The sequence below is a fragment of the Scyliorhinus torazame genome, chromosome 21 (genome assembly GCF_047496885.1).
Source record: "Scyliorhinus torazame isolate Kashiwa2021f chromosome 21, sScyTor2.1, whole genome shotgun sequence".
Lineage (NCBI taxonomy): Eukaryota > Metazoa > Chordata > Chondrichthyes > Carcharhiniformes > Scyliorhinidae > Scyliorhinus > Scyliorhinus torazame.
In genome coordinates, this window is record NC_092727.1 from 11,070,201 (window position 1) to 11,084,855 (window position 14,655).

General features: G+C 46.1%; 1 pseudogene; it reads left to right on the forward strand.

The window, feature by feature from the left end:
• The first annotated feature begins 12,029 nt into the window (after positions 1-12,029).
• Positions 12,030-12,543, forward strand: LOC140398735 (adenylate kinase 2, mitochondrial-like; annotated as a pseudogene).
• The last annotated feature ends 2,112 nt before the right edge of the window (positions 12,544-14,655 follow it).

The window sequence follows — 14,655 nt, forward strand, 5'->3', positions numbered from 1 at the left end:
AGTGTAAGGAACAAAGAGGAAAGTATTACAAATTTTGGGGTGGGGTTGTTTGCTCCTATCACACCCCCCCCCCCCCCCTTCCCGATTGAAGCCCTCCCTGACATCCTGCCTTTTCAAAGAAGTCCTTTCAAAAACGGCATTCACGCATTAGCTTCATCGCAGAACAGCAATTTAGGAGATTGTGAGGTCATGAAAGGTGCTATATAAATGCAAGTCTTTCTTTCTTTTATTGGCGCCCGGGCTTGCACTCTATCTTTTTCACTCTCCCAGGAGATTACACAGATGACAGGGAGAAAAGGAGCGTTTAGTCATGATTCTCTGGCCATTGTTACGTGCAACACAATTGATGGATTTGATAGTCTCTCCCTGTCTATCGATTTTGTATCTATCTCCCCAAACAGGAAAACATTTTCATGAGGGGACACAGCTCATTTAAAGGATCAATCCTCCATTGACTTTCTCCATCAGATTTCTGGTCCCCCCTGCTCCTCAGGCAGTGCCTCCTTCCCGGGGTGCAATTCTGAAGGTGCCTGTACTCCACCAATAACTTCATCAAATGATCATTCTTCTGTATTGACCAAAGTCAGGGAGTCTTGCAGGCTATTCAACTGCAAGCGGCTCACAGCAAAGAATGGCTCTGCCCTCGTCGGGCCGCAATGCATTTGTTGAGAATTGGGAGGGGTTTGTGTGCTGTATAAATAGTTGCATAGAGCTGTTGGGCTGAATGGCCGGTAATGTGCCCGAAATTCTATGCAGGGTAATCTGAGTTGAACAAGCACTGGGAATTGTACCAGGACTAGGGTGGCACTGTGGCACAGTGGTTAGCACTGCTGACTCACAACGCAAGGGACCTGGGTTCAATTCCGGCCTTGAGTGACTGTCTGTGTGGAGTTTGCACATTCACCCTGTGTCTGCGTGCGTTTCCTCCGGGTGCCCCGGTTTCCTCCTACAGTCTAAAGATATGCAGGTCAGGAAGATCGGCCGTGCTAAGTTGCCCCTTAGTGTCCAAAAATATGCACATTTGGTGGGGTTACGGGGATAGGGTGGGGGAGTGGGCCTGGGTAGGGCGTTCTTTCAGACAGCACGGTAGCACAAGTGGATAGCACTGTGGCTTCACAGCGCCAGGATCCAGGTTCGATTCCCCGCTGGGTCACTGTCTGTGCGGAATCTGCACGTTCTCCCCGTGTGTGCATGGATTTCGTCCCGGCGCTCCGGTTTCCTCACCCAGTCCGAAGACGTGCAGGTTACGTGGATTGACCATGCTAAATTGCCCTTAGTGACCAAAAAGATTAGGAGGGGTTATTGGGTTACGGGGATAGGGTGGAAGTGAGGGCTTAAGTGGGTCGGTGCAGACTCAATGGGCCGAATGGCCTCCTTCTGCACTGTATGTTCTACGTTCTAAGAGGGTCGGTGCAGACTCGATTGGCTGAATGGGAATTCTATGGTTCTGTGGACTCTCCTGGTCAGCAGCCTGATTCTAGCTGTGCTTCCTGGATGCAACTGGGTTTCCCAAAGCCTTAACCCCGCCAACCTACAGCTCAGTTCGCTCTACAATACACGGTGATAGATGGATTTTGACCTGACAGTTGACAGATTAAGCAGTAACAAACTTTACTCAAAATGCCAGGACAATAAATCAACGATTGGCACCAGAAACAAAGGTGTCCCACACAATCGACATTCCCGACAAGTACCACTGATTAACGGCTAGAAGCAAGAAACCTTTTTTAATCCTCCTTTACCCTTAGGAAATGCCAAGATCAAATGCAACAGTCACTGAGTTCAGCTCACTTGGCACGCTGGTTGTTAGGCTTCGGGAGCTGCATCTACTTACTGACCTATCGGGGAGTTTTCATTTAAGCGGTAAATAGAAAGCCTGCAACTGTTTCGCTGAAAATGAGACATTCTGGATACTTAAAGAGTGGGAGTGATATTCTATCATCTGACACAAAGTCAAAAGCAAGATATTTTACTGAACTTGGCCTTTTAGTAGATTCACAGCTCCCAAGGTTCAATGAAACAAGTGTGTCTTATCACACACCGAGGAAGTGTAAATGCACAAAAAAATGACAATGTTCACTGGAGCAACTCTTTCTGCCTTAAAGACAATCAGTAAATCAGGAGCAAGAAACAAAACTGCTGAGGGTAGGAATTATCCCCAGGGCACCCTGACACTGCAGATATGCATTTAAGACGTGTTTCAGCATTTAAACTATGCCTGAAGCATGTAGACAAAATGCAAATTGTAACGGCATTGTTAGGGTGTTACTGTTTGACATTTGAGAGGAATTTTAAAAATCAGCCTGCATTTCCATGCCTGAGCACTCCCAAAGTGACTCTTTCCCATATCTCTTATTCTCAGATCTCAGTGGAGTCGTAAGCAGCACCTTCCCAGTTAACCAGGACCGCCGACTGGTTCTCCTCTCCCAGGGGAGTCAGGCGGCCATCGTAATGCTCATTATGTTCCAGCATCTCACCAACATTCGCATCAAACACATGAATAATAACTGACAGCGACAGGTAAAGAGAGGCAGGTGTGTATTCATACAGTGCCTTGTCCATGTCTCAAAAGTGAGGTGACCGCTAGTAGTTTGTATAAATAAACAAATAAATTGCTGCCCCCTCAGGGTTTTGGTTCCTCGTGAGAAGTGATAAAGGAAAGACACTTGCAAAAAAAACAATAGCACCAAGAGATTGTTTTTTAATGTATTCCTTCATCCCATCGAGTCTGCACCGGTCCTTGGAAAGAGCACCCAAACCACACCTCCACCCTACCCCATAACCCAGTAACCCCACCTAACCTTTTTGGCCACTAAGGGAAATTTAGCATGGCCAATCCACCTAACCTGCACATCTTTGGACTGTGGGAGGAACCCGGAGCACCCGGAGGAAACCCATGCAGCCACGAGAGAAGGTGCAAACTCTGCACAGACAGTGACCCAAGCAGGGAATCGAACCTGGGACCCTGGAGCTGTGAGGCAACTGTGCTAACCACTGTACTACCACCCCCCCCCCCCCCCCGAATCTACCTCCTTAATTGCTCCAAAATCCAATTTAAATTGAATCCAATTCATGATCCTGGACAAGGGGCATACTAGATCGAAGCTGTCAAGGATGGTGTTGCACCTGATCTCGTTCTGGTCGATTGTATTGTTTTGAAGTATAGTTATTGTTCTAACATTGGAAACTAATTCACACATATATTAATGTGGTGAAGACAAGATCATTTGTTCCTCTGTGTTGAGGGATAAATATTGGTCAAGACATTGGGGAGAACTCTATTGCTTTCCTTCAAGGTAGTTTTCAGACAAAACATTGAACAGGGGTGCAGTCTGCCGTTTCAGGAGAGTGTAAAAGGAACAAGGAATTATCCCTGGTACCCTGCCCAATATTTACCAATCATCAACATCACCAAAGCAAGTTATCTGGGCATCAGCACATTGCTGTTCGTAGGGGAATGCAGTGTTCAACTTGGCTGCCATTACAATAGTCACTACCAATGTACTTAATTGCTTGTAAAGTGCTTTCGGATGTTTGGGCATTGTGAAAGGAGCTGTACAAATGCAAACTGTTCCTTTTAGATGACGATCAATTTGTTTTCCACGGTATTTGATGGCAGACAGATGTTTTGACTAGAATGCTGAGCAAATACTCTGCTCTTTGAATAGCAAAGAGGACAGAAGGAAAGATTTGGGTATCGCTGAAAAAAGAGACATCTCATCAAAGTTTTTTGTCTTGCACTCTTCAGGATAGCTGGCAAAGAAATAGTAACAGAAAAATAAATTTATACTTCAGGAGAAGAGAGTGCTGATTGGTTGGCAAGTGGACTGTGATTGGGACACACATTGCCATGGGGAATGCAGCAGGAAACCGTTAACTGCTGAGATCTCTTTTTCAAATTCAAACTAGGCAGCTTTAATTAAAAGCAAAATTCTACTGAAACTTGTGGTGATATGTCTATCAGCCATCTCCAGAAGGAGATTGAGAGGGTAATAAGACATACCTGTGAATGGTCAGTGCTAGGTGCAAGTTCCAGAGGAGTAGTTAGCAGACTCCATGACAACACGCACTGTATCAGACTGCTACCTTACCACACGAGACTCAATAAAAGATTCTGGCTTGGACAGTTCAAAATGTTTGGTGAGTTTCTTTGTGAAGTACAAAGGACCAAACACAACAAAATTCTTAAAGAAAAACAGAAAGTGCTGGAATTTGTCCGGCAGCATCTGTGGAGAGAGAACAGAGTGAATAGAATTCCTACAGGGCAGAGGGCCGGCATTTGGCCCATCGGGACTTCACCGACCCTCCAAAAGAGCACCCCACCTAGACCCACTCCCCCGCCCTATCCCCGTAACCCCACTTAACCTGCACATTCCTGGACACTAAGGGACAATTTAGCACGGCCAACCCACCTAACCCGCACAGCTTTGGACTGAGGGAGGAAACCGGAGCACCCGGAGGAAACCCACACAGACACGGGGAGGACGTGCAGACTCCGCACAGACAGTCACCCGAGGCCGGAAACGAACCAAGGCCACGAGGCAGCAGTGCTAACTACTGTGCCACCGTGCCGCGGGATTTACCATGCAACCCGCCGCCAATGGTCATCATTCGCCAGCGGCGAGGTCTTCTGGTCCCGCCAGTGTCAATGGGGTTTCCTGTTGAAAAAACCCACCGCCGTGAATGGCTGGAAAGTTCCATTCAGTGCTTTGAGTCGAAAATGACTCTTCCTTGTAACTTTTTAATTTAATTGCAGAACGATTCAAGATCACATTCGCAGGATCTTCAGGGGGGAGAAAAAACACTCTCGCACTTCATTAAAATTTAAATCTACTTCATGTCCTGAAATTCCAAAGCTGCGTTTGATTTCACACTCTCCTGAATTTGGAACCTCAGAACAGAAAAGGGGAGAGAATTCGCGAAAGAGAAAAATCTTCAAAAACAAAATAAGCCTCTGGGGGGAGAGGGGGGGGGGGGGGGGGGGGGGGGGGGGGTGGTGGATTCAACTCCTAGGTTTTTTTTTAACATTTTAATTTTAGAACACCCAATCAGCTCCATATTCAAATGTAAATTCCGCTGTAAATAAACAACTCATTTGCATAAATTTCACTGTTTAACGCTTATTGTAAGCAAAGCAGAAAGCTGCTTAGCATGTATGGAGGGAAGGCGCTTCAACTGTAAAGAAGCTGTTAATTCCTAATGCACAGCTGGGCACTCATTTACATAAGTTAATTGAAGCTGATCATTACCAAAAAGCCTGTTGTAATGTTAGCTCCCGTGGCAGAATTCTGTTTGATCAAGGCAAGCTTAAAAGATATCATCATGCAGAACGCAAAGCCTGACAGGCGAAAGAAGCTCAGTGTTTCAGCTGTCGCTGTCTCCATTATCCTCGTGTTCAAATCCCTTTGTGGCTTTGCCGCTCCACATCTCCATGAGCCTCTTCCGTCCTACAGCCTGAGAACTCTACGTCCCTACAACACTCTCCTCTCTCTCATCCTCCCTCATCTCTTTTGCACCATTACTGGCAGTCGTGCTTCAACCCTCTACTCCTGTAATTTCCTCCATAAACCCCTTTGTGGAAGGGAGGTCGTGCCTCACCAACTTGATCGAGTTTTTTGAGGAGGTGACAAAGGTGACTGATGAGGGGAGGGCGGTGGATGTTGTTTACAGGGACTTCAGTAAAGCCTTTGACAAGGTGCTTCATGGCAGATTGGTACAAAAGGTGACGTCAAATGGGATCAGAGGTGAGGTGGTAAGATGGATACAGAACTGGCTCGGTCACAGAAGGCAGAGGGTAGCAGTGGAAGGGTGTTTTTCTGAATGGAAGGTTGTGACTAGTAGTGTTCCACAGGGATCTGTGCTGGGGCCTCTGTTATTTGTAGTATACATAAATAATTTGGAGGAAAATGTAGCTGGTCTGATTAGTAAGTTCGGGGATGACACCAAGGTTGGTGGAGTGGCAGATAGTGTTGAGGATTGTCAGAGGATACAGCAGGACATAGATAGGTTGGAGACTTGGGCAGAGAAATAACAAATGGAGTTTAATCTGGACAAACTGTGAGGTAATGCATTGTGGTAGGTCTAACATAGAGGGGAAATATACCGTAAATGGCAAAACTCTTAGGAATATGGAATGTCAGAGAGATCTGGGCATATAGGTCTACAGATCTTTGAAGGTGGCAACACAAGTGAACAAGTTAGTCAAGAAAGCATACGGAATGCTTGCCTTCATTGGACAGGGCACGAAGTATAAAAACTGGCAAGTCATGCTGCAGTTGCATAGAACCTTGGTAAGGCTGCACTTGGAATAGTGCACCCAATTCTGGTCGCCACACTACCAGAAGGACTGGAAGCTTTGGAGAGGGTGCAGAGGAGGTTTACCAGGATGTTGCGTCGTCTGGAGGGTGTTAGCTATGTGGAGAGGCTGAATAGACTCGGACTGTTTTCGTCAGAAAGACGGAGGTTGAGGGGTGACCTGATAGAGGTCTACAAGCTTAAGAGGGGCATGGATAAAGTGGATGGGCAGGCACTCTTTCCCAGGGTGGAGGGGTCAGTCACCAGGGAGCATAATTTAAGGTCCATGGGGCAAAGTTTAGAGGAGATGTGCGAGGCAGATTTTTTATGGAGAGGGTGGTGAGTGCCTGGAATGCGTTCCCAGGGGAGGTTGTGGAAGCAGACACATTAACGGCGTTCAAAAGGAATCTTGACACACCCATGGATATGATGGGTATAGAGGGATTCGGCACAAGAAAGTTGCTGAGGGTTTTAGCAAAGGTTGGTATCATGACAGCACGGTAGCATTGTGGATAGCACAATTGCTTCACAGCGCCAGGGTCCCAGGTTCGATTCTGGCTTGGGTCTCTGTCTGTGCGGAGTCTGCACATCCTCCTCGTGTGTGCGTGGGTTTCCTCCGGGTGCTCCGGTTTCCTCCCACAGTCCAAAGATGTGCAGGTTAGGTGGATTGGCCATGGTAAATTGCCCTTAGTGTCCAAAATTGCCCTTAGTGTTGGGTGGGGTTTACTGGGTTATGGGGATAGGGTGGAGGTGTTGACCTTGGGTAGGGCGCTCTTTCAAAGAGCCGGTACAGACTCGATGGGCCGAATGGCCTCCTTCTGCACTGTAAATTCTATGAAATCTATGACCGGTACAGGCTTGGAGGGCTGAAGGGCCTGTTCCTGTGCTGTATTGTTCTTTGTTCTTTGCCTCTCCTGCTGTCCACCTTCTTTAAGACATTGCTTCCTACCACTTTGGCCAAACACCGTCTCCTTCTTTGGCTCTGTTGTAATCCAGACGCAAAGATAACGGTCCAATCAAATTTAATTTAATTCAAAAGTAAAGTCACACCCACGTCATGCAACACTAAGTGCCCCAGCCCGGGACTAACAAAAACTCCCAGTCCTGATCTGGGACAGGTTTTAAAAAGCTCAACGAGTCTCAGCCGGACGTTCCTCAGCCCATTACCATGGGAACACGTACTCAACGAACCCCACAGGGAGATCAGCGAGTGATTCCTCATGATCCACACGAGGGTTATCACAGGCTCAATGTCAATTCTTGTCTGATTACATGCCTGTGTGGCGTTATGGAATATCTCATCATGTTAAGCATGCTGTATAAATGCTAGTTGTTGCAGATTTGCTGCATACTTTAAAGAAAATACATGAAGAAGGGAGAGTGGAAGCAAATTAACAAGGTAGGTGTGAACTGAAACCTTTAACTGCTCTTGTCAAAGGTCTTATTAGCTTTCCCAACATTCAGCCATCCTTGGGGTTGACCTGGACTTTATTCAACAGTTTAAAACAGATGATAGTGAATGAGTAACCCATTCTTCACCTGTCCAGATTGTGTAGCGAATCTTAGGGCTGGATTTTTGGGGGGCGGGGGCACATAAAATACAAAGGGTGCCCAGTCCCTCACCTTCTCGTCTACCCCAAGCTGCTCCCTGTAACACGACAGGTGGACAGGCGCCAAAACTGAAAAAATAGCTAATGACCGGTCAATTGAGCTTGTTACCAAACCAATAGACTCGGGACACCCGCTGTCCAGGCTATAATACAGTTGGCGTGGGCAGGCAGGTAGGACTGGGCAGGCTGTTTATTCAAGCAAACTGCTTAAAAGGCAGGAAGAAAGACGGGTGCATCATCAGGGCAACCCCTCCTACAAGATAATAGCTCCTCTTTTGTTTGTCCCCGCTTTTTCTCCAAGTCCCACCTGCACAATACCCTTGGTGCCCTCCCTTGGCTCTCGGACCGCTTCTTACCATAAAAGCCTGACATATAGCTCTGCGTGGTTCTGCTTGCAGTCCTGGCCATCCCCAAGTCTTGCAAGGAACACCTTATGGTTGCTGGGTAGACTTGTTGTAGGTGCATCGGAGGGGGGGGGTGTGGGGGGGGGGTAGGAGAGGCGAGAAATACTTTAAAATCCAGACCCTAGAATAGTGCCACATAGAAGGAGGCCATTCAGCCCATCGAGTCTGCATGGGTTAATTTAAAGAACAATCTATTTAACCCTTCCACAGTTCTTTCTCAGCAACCTGGTAACTTTTTCTCTCACATTTATCCAGTTTCTTTTTGATGCCTATTGTTGAAACTCATTATCTTATCAGCCAGTGCATTCCAAATCGTAACCACGCATTGTGTCGTAAGGTTTTCCTCATGTCACCTCTAGAGTTGCCAACTGTGATTAAATGTATTTCTGGAGGCTTCATCACTTGCCCTTTCAGCCATTATTCAGCCAACATATCCACCGTTGTGATGCACTGTCTTCCAACATTATTAGGAAAACAAAAGCCTTTTTTAAAAACAAAAAATGTTATTCTCCTCCTTTTTCACATTTTCTCCCACATTTACATCCATCAACAATAAACAATAATCAGCAAGATATGTCAGTCCCCATTATAACAACGATCCCATCTACCCACCAACCCCCGAACCTAACCCGCATGTTTACATAAACAAATGACAAAAAAGAATCAGGGATTACCCATAGTCACCCTTAATATACACAGCCTCCCCCCCCGCCCCCCCCCCCCCCCCCCCCCCCCACCGCAGGTCTCCAGCTCCTCCCGTCCACTGCCTCTTGTAAAACCCCTCCTCCCAACCTCGGTTCCTTCCCCCCAACTTTCCACCCCGGCTAGACCACTCGGACCCTGTTCTGCCAGGCTCCGATGGCCGCAGCCCCTCCCCCCACCTCACTCCCGTTCACTGGCCGGCTTAAACCGGCCAGCGTGGAGGCCCCCGCCCGGGTCCCTTTCCCCTTTGCCCGGCCCTAGGAAAGCCCAACGATCCCCTTTTAGCACACAAACCCCGTATATCCACCTACACCCCAAAGAACTCTCATTTCGAGTGAAAGTCCCGTCCCTTCCCTTGTTCAAATATATACCACATTGGCTCCTTTAATCTCTACACCCGCGCGCAGTGATACAAAAAAGAAGAAAATACAGTCATGAGGTTACATCGGCACATGGCCATTCCTCAATTTGTCAGTTCTGCCACAGTCCTTCTGCTTTCGCAAACTCCTCCGCTGCTTCCGCCGTTCCAAAACAAAAGTCCCTGAGCTTGTAAGTCACCCTCAGCTTCGCTGGATATACAATGACGCACCGCACCTTGTTAATGAACAGTGCCCTCTTCACCCGGTTGAAGGCAGCCCGCCTCCTTGCCAGCTCCACCGTAAAGTCCTGGTATACACGTATACCAGCTCCAGCCCACTGCACCACCCGCTTCTGCTTGGCCCAGCTCAGGACCCTCTCCTTCACCCTGTACCTACGGACGCACAGAGTTACTGCTCTTGGCGGCTCACTCGCCTTTGGTACAGGCCTCCACGATCAATGAGCCCGATCCAGTTCCTATCGGGAGGGATCCACCCCCTCCCCCAATAGTTTTGCCAGCATCGCGGCAAAATTCTCAGTCGGCTTCGGTCCTTCAACTCCTTCGGGCAGCCCCACAATCATCAAATTCTGTCGCCTGGATCTGTTTTCCAGGCCTTCCATTTTTCCTCGCAGATCCTTGTTAGTATCCATCACCTTCCGCATCTTTTTCCCCATCGAGGCAAGTTGATCACCGTGCTGCAATAACGTCTCCTCCACTTCCTTCAGCGCCTCCCCTTGCTCTCGCACCTCCGCCACTGCGCTCGCCACCTCCGTCCTCACCGGGGAAACCGCCTCCTCCACCAGCACACGCAAAGCCTCCCTCATCTCCTTCCTCATTGTCTCCATGCATTTCGCAATCTGCGCCAACTGCTTTTCAAATTCCGCAGCCATCACCTTAGTTATTTCTTCAGCCGTAAGCAGTGCGGCCTTCCCTGGTGCTCCAGCCTCCATTTTTCCTGGTGACCCCGCGGTGACCTTTCCACTCCCCGACGGACCTCCAGCTGGTTTTTTTCGGCCGTTTTCTTGCTCACCCTCGACATTTTTCTTTGTTCTTTTTTTCCTCCTGTGTCTTCACTGTGCCTCCTCCGTGCCTTCTCCCTGCTTCTGCCGCCTCCGCGGACCCTGGGACCATGGGATCCCTCCATTGTGCGGCTGCCTCCCGCCCGCCGTCACCGGAAGTCAGCAACAAAAGCCTTTTTAAGGGATTTATGTTTGTATTGCTAAACATGAGGAATAAGGTACAGTTTTAAGTGGGTTTAATTTCTGTGCCTGGAAGAGTGAAAGCTATAATTAGATTCATGCTGGACAAAGGTGTTTGTATGTGTGAGAGTTGGTTAAGTTCCAATTGTGTTTCCATTGTGCTTAGAGAGGGCTATGGTGTGAAAAATAAATTAAAGGCATAAACATGTGGGTGTTGTTTAGCAACTGGAGATCCTTGTAAGGTAAAAAGCTTTTAAGTTTCAGTTTAGGTAATTTGAGAGCAGTTGGAGACAGGACCTCAGGGAATGAACACCTCTCAACTCTGCCAGAAGAAAGACTGGACAGGACAGGGGCTACACAGAGGCAGGCTTCCTAAAGTTCATGTTACAGTCCAGATAACCAAGGAACTGAGACAGAAAGAATGTTGAAGCAGTCTGGAGTTAAGTGAATAGAGAGCAAATCATTTTCAGAAGAATTTCAGGAAGAGTAAACAAATTGCTAAAGAAGACAATCATTATTATGAAAGAGGATTTTAAAACGCATTTTGAGGAGTGGGATTTGGTAACTCTGGGGAGATTCTGAGGCAAAATCCATAGAGAGTAACTTGGGTTCAGAGAGGAGTGGCCACAGTCATCTTGTGTGCTTAAAAGGGACTTTTTTGTGTTAATGTGATCATTGTAGTTTAAGATGTACTTTGTAATCCATGCCAATCTTAAAAGCTGTGTGTATTTGTTAAGATAAAGGGGGAGTAAAGGAATAATGCATTATAATCCAATTTTTCATGGTTAATAAATTATTTTTCTTGTTAAAATTGATCAGCGGTCCTGTGAATCTGCTCTTCCATATATTATTAAAAAGATGTAAAAGTTACGGTCTTTTGAGCCAAGGTTCCATTCTGGGATCTTCCCATCCGGATATAACATCAAATGGGATCGTAACCAAGTGGAAGAAATAAGATTCATTACCCAATTTAATGATGCTTGACTATTAGCCACACAGCCTCTTCAATATTTTTATATCTGGCAAAGAGAACTGTTCAAAGAAAATGACAATTTAATTTTAATGTCCTGATAATATTTCTCCAGAGTTATACACAGCAGTGTCCTGGAGATTGACTTTCAGCCCCTGGAGACTACAGGCCAAACCTGGAGGAATGGCAACCCTAGTTGATTCTGATTCTCTTGGCACTCACCTTAAATCTGTGTCCTCGACTCTTCTGCTGGTGGAAGTAGTTTCTCTATATCTAGTCTCTTAGATCCATTCAAGATTTTGAACACCTCTGTTAAATCTCCCACAGTCCTATTCTGCTCAAAGGAAGCACTCAGTGTTAAATCGTTTAATGAATACTGTCTGTCTAAGACAGTGTGTTAAGACGTCAGGTGAAAGCAGGTAGCCGGGAAGGAGTGCGAGAGCAAGTGGGGGTTTGTCATCCGTTTTGAAACGACTTAACGTGCAATGAAAGATGAGTCCAGGAGCCTGCAAGGTACCGAGGGCCATATATGCCCAGCAGGGCATCAAGGCCATTCTGTTGGGGCCACCCGGGGTGGGGAAAGGCACACAGGCTCAGAGACTTGCAGGTCTCTTGCATGTCTGTCACTTAGCAGTCAGTGATATGCTGCGAGCCATGTAGCAACAGGATCAGAATTGGGTCAGAAGTTAAAGAAAACAGTGGATGCTGGCAAATTAGTAAGCGATGAGATGGTGGTTGAATTGATTGATAAAAACTTGGACACCCCAGCTTGCAAAAATGGGTTTCTATCAGATGGATTTCCTCGCACTGTGAATCAGGCACAGGTTTTTGAAACTGGGCTCCGATCTAGAGCTTAAGATTGAAGATAACTTGCTGGATTTGTGGCAGATTGATTCACCGGGCCAGTGGATGCAGTTACCATGAATTGTACAACCCACCCAAAACACCAATGAAAGATGATGTATGTATTAGGAATTATCATAAGTTTTTCATGATCTTTGGTTAATCAACAAGAATAATTCCAAATTAGCAGTCCAAAAATGTACAGGTTAGGTGGATTGGCCGTGCTAAATTGCCCCTTAGTGTCCAAAAGGTTGGGTGGGGTTGCTGGGTTACGGGGATAGGATGGAGGCGTGGGCTTAAGTAGGGTGCGCTTTCCAAGGGCCGGTGCAGACTCGATGGACTGAATGGCCTCCCTCTGCACTGTAAATTCTATGGTTCTATCTGTAGAATCACTCGACATGTTTCATCACCCATAGGAAATTAGGGGACAAATTGGGGAATCCCAAAATCAACTGAGGCTTTGAAGGTATTTCTGAATTGACCAACACAATGTGTTCAGCATAATTCTTCCAAAAATCACCCAAGCCAGAGTGCAACATTGCAGTGTGTCCCACACAAATTTTATTTTTGTAATCGTTTTGGATAATTCACCAACAATGCCCTCCTTCTCGTGAAAACAGCCCCAGGTCAAAGTTTGGGACGTGGGTAACTGAGCCAGAATTTAGTGCCAATCAGGGGGCAGTTCAGAGTCAACCACGTTGCTGTGGGTCTGGAGTTACGTGTAAGCCAGACCGGGTAAGGACGGCAGATTTCCTTCCCTCAAGGACATTAGTGGACCAGATGGGTTTTTATGACAATCGACAATCGATTCATGGTGACCATTAGATTTTCATTGAATTAAAATGTCACCATCTGCAGTGATGGGATTTGAACTCGGGTCCCCAGAGCATTACTCTGGGTCTCTGGATGACTAGTCCAGTGACAATACCACTGAACCGTTACCACGATCTCTCCCATTAATGGACATGACAAGTTCCCCTAATTATTCCCATTTGAGGCCCTATGAAGAGGCATTGCCACATTTAACAATCTTTTAAATTTTATTTTGTAATTTACTAAGAAACCCACGACTGTACAGCAATGTAACTAATAACTAGTGCTGTATAGTTTTTCAAGCTCATTTTCAGGCTATTTAAAATCAGGCTTTCCACAGGTAGTGGAGTGGATCTGATTAAAATGCTGATTTTTGAGGATAAACCCATTTTTTGCAGTAATAATCAAACTGCACCAAGCTTAAATATATGAAGGAATATTTTTAATGTAATTTTCTTTTCAAATTATAGCCTAAAGTTCTGCCTGATTGCACTGCTTTCTGAAAGATTTCACTTCCGCTGATATGCAAAGGATTTTGAGTGCAAACTTAAGAAGAAAAAAAATGCTTCAAATAAGCGAGCACAAATCACACTCAGAGGGTTGATTGTGCCTTAAGCAGAAAACTTTGGGCCAATGAACTGCAAAGAACATGGTATCCATTATCCTGAAGCTTGTTGCAAATGTCATTCAGGGAAGGAATTCTTATCCCGTCTGGCCTACCAGTGATTTCAAATCTACAGCAATGTGGTTGAATGTTACCTGCCTCTGAAATGGGATAACAAGTGTAATGATATGTATATATGGAGTTAACTAAAGGGTTAATTATTACATCTCAGTGTAACACAATCACTAGAGGGCAGCACTGGATCCCACTATAAATAAGAACACCTAGAGGATCCTGGTCTCTATCTCTTCCAACCAGGAGTCGCTAAGCAGTAGAGTGTAAGATAGATAGATCGCAGCATAGTTTAGCACGTGTAGTTTGAATTAGTTAATACTTTAATATAAATTACTTGATTATTAGTTATAGTTCTGTGGAGTGTGCAAACTCAATATTAATCAATCGTTACTCAATAAATTAGTTTGCTTTAAGTTGAAGATCGTGGTTTCATCAGCATCGCACGAACGGACCATTCTGGATAAGAAGCAAAGTGTAACGAGATATATTACCAAAAGATTACTAACAGCAAGCAGCTCGATTGTATCCAACCACTGCAGAGCAAAGCACAGTGGGAGAAGCTAGACCACATGGAGTGCAGTGGGTCAAGGAGGTGGTTCGCCAACACTTTCTCAAGGACAATTAATGCTGAGCTTGCCGTTGGTACTCCCATTCCAAGAGTGCATTAAAAAAATAGGCATGGAGAGGACCGAGGAGATTTAGTTGAATTGTTCCAGAGGAATTACAGTTACATTGGTAGACTGGAGAATCTGGGGTTGTTCTCCATAGAGCTGAGAAGGTTTG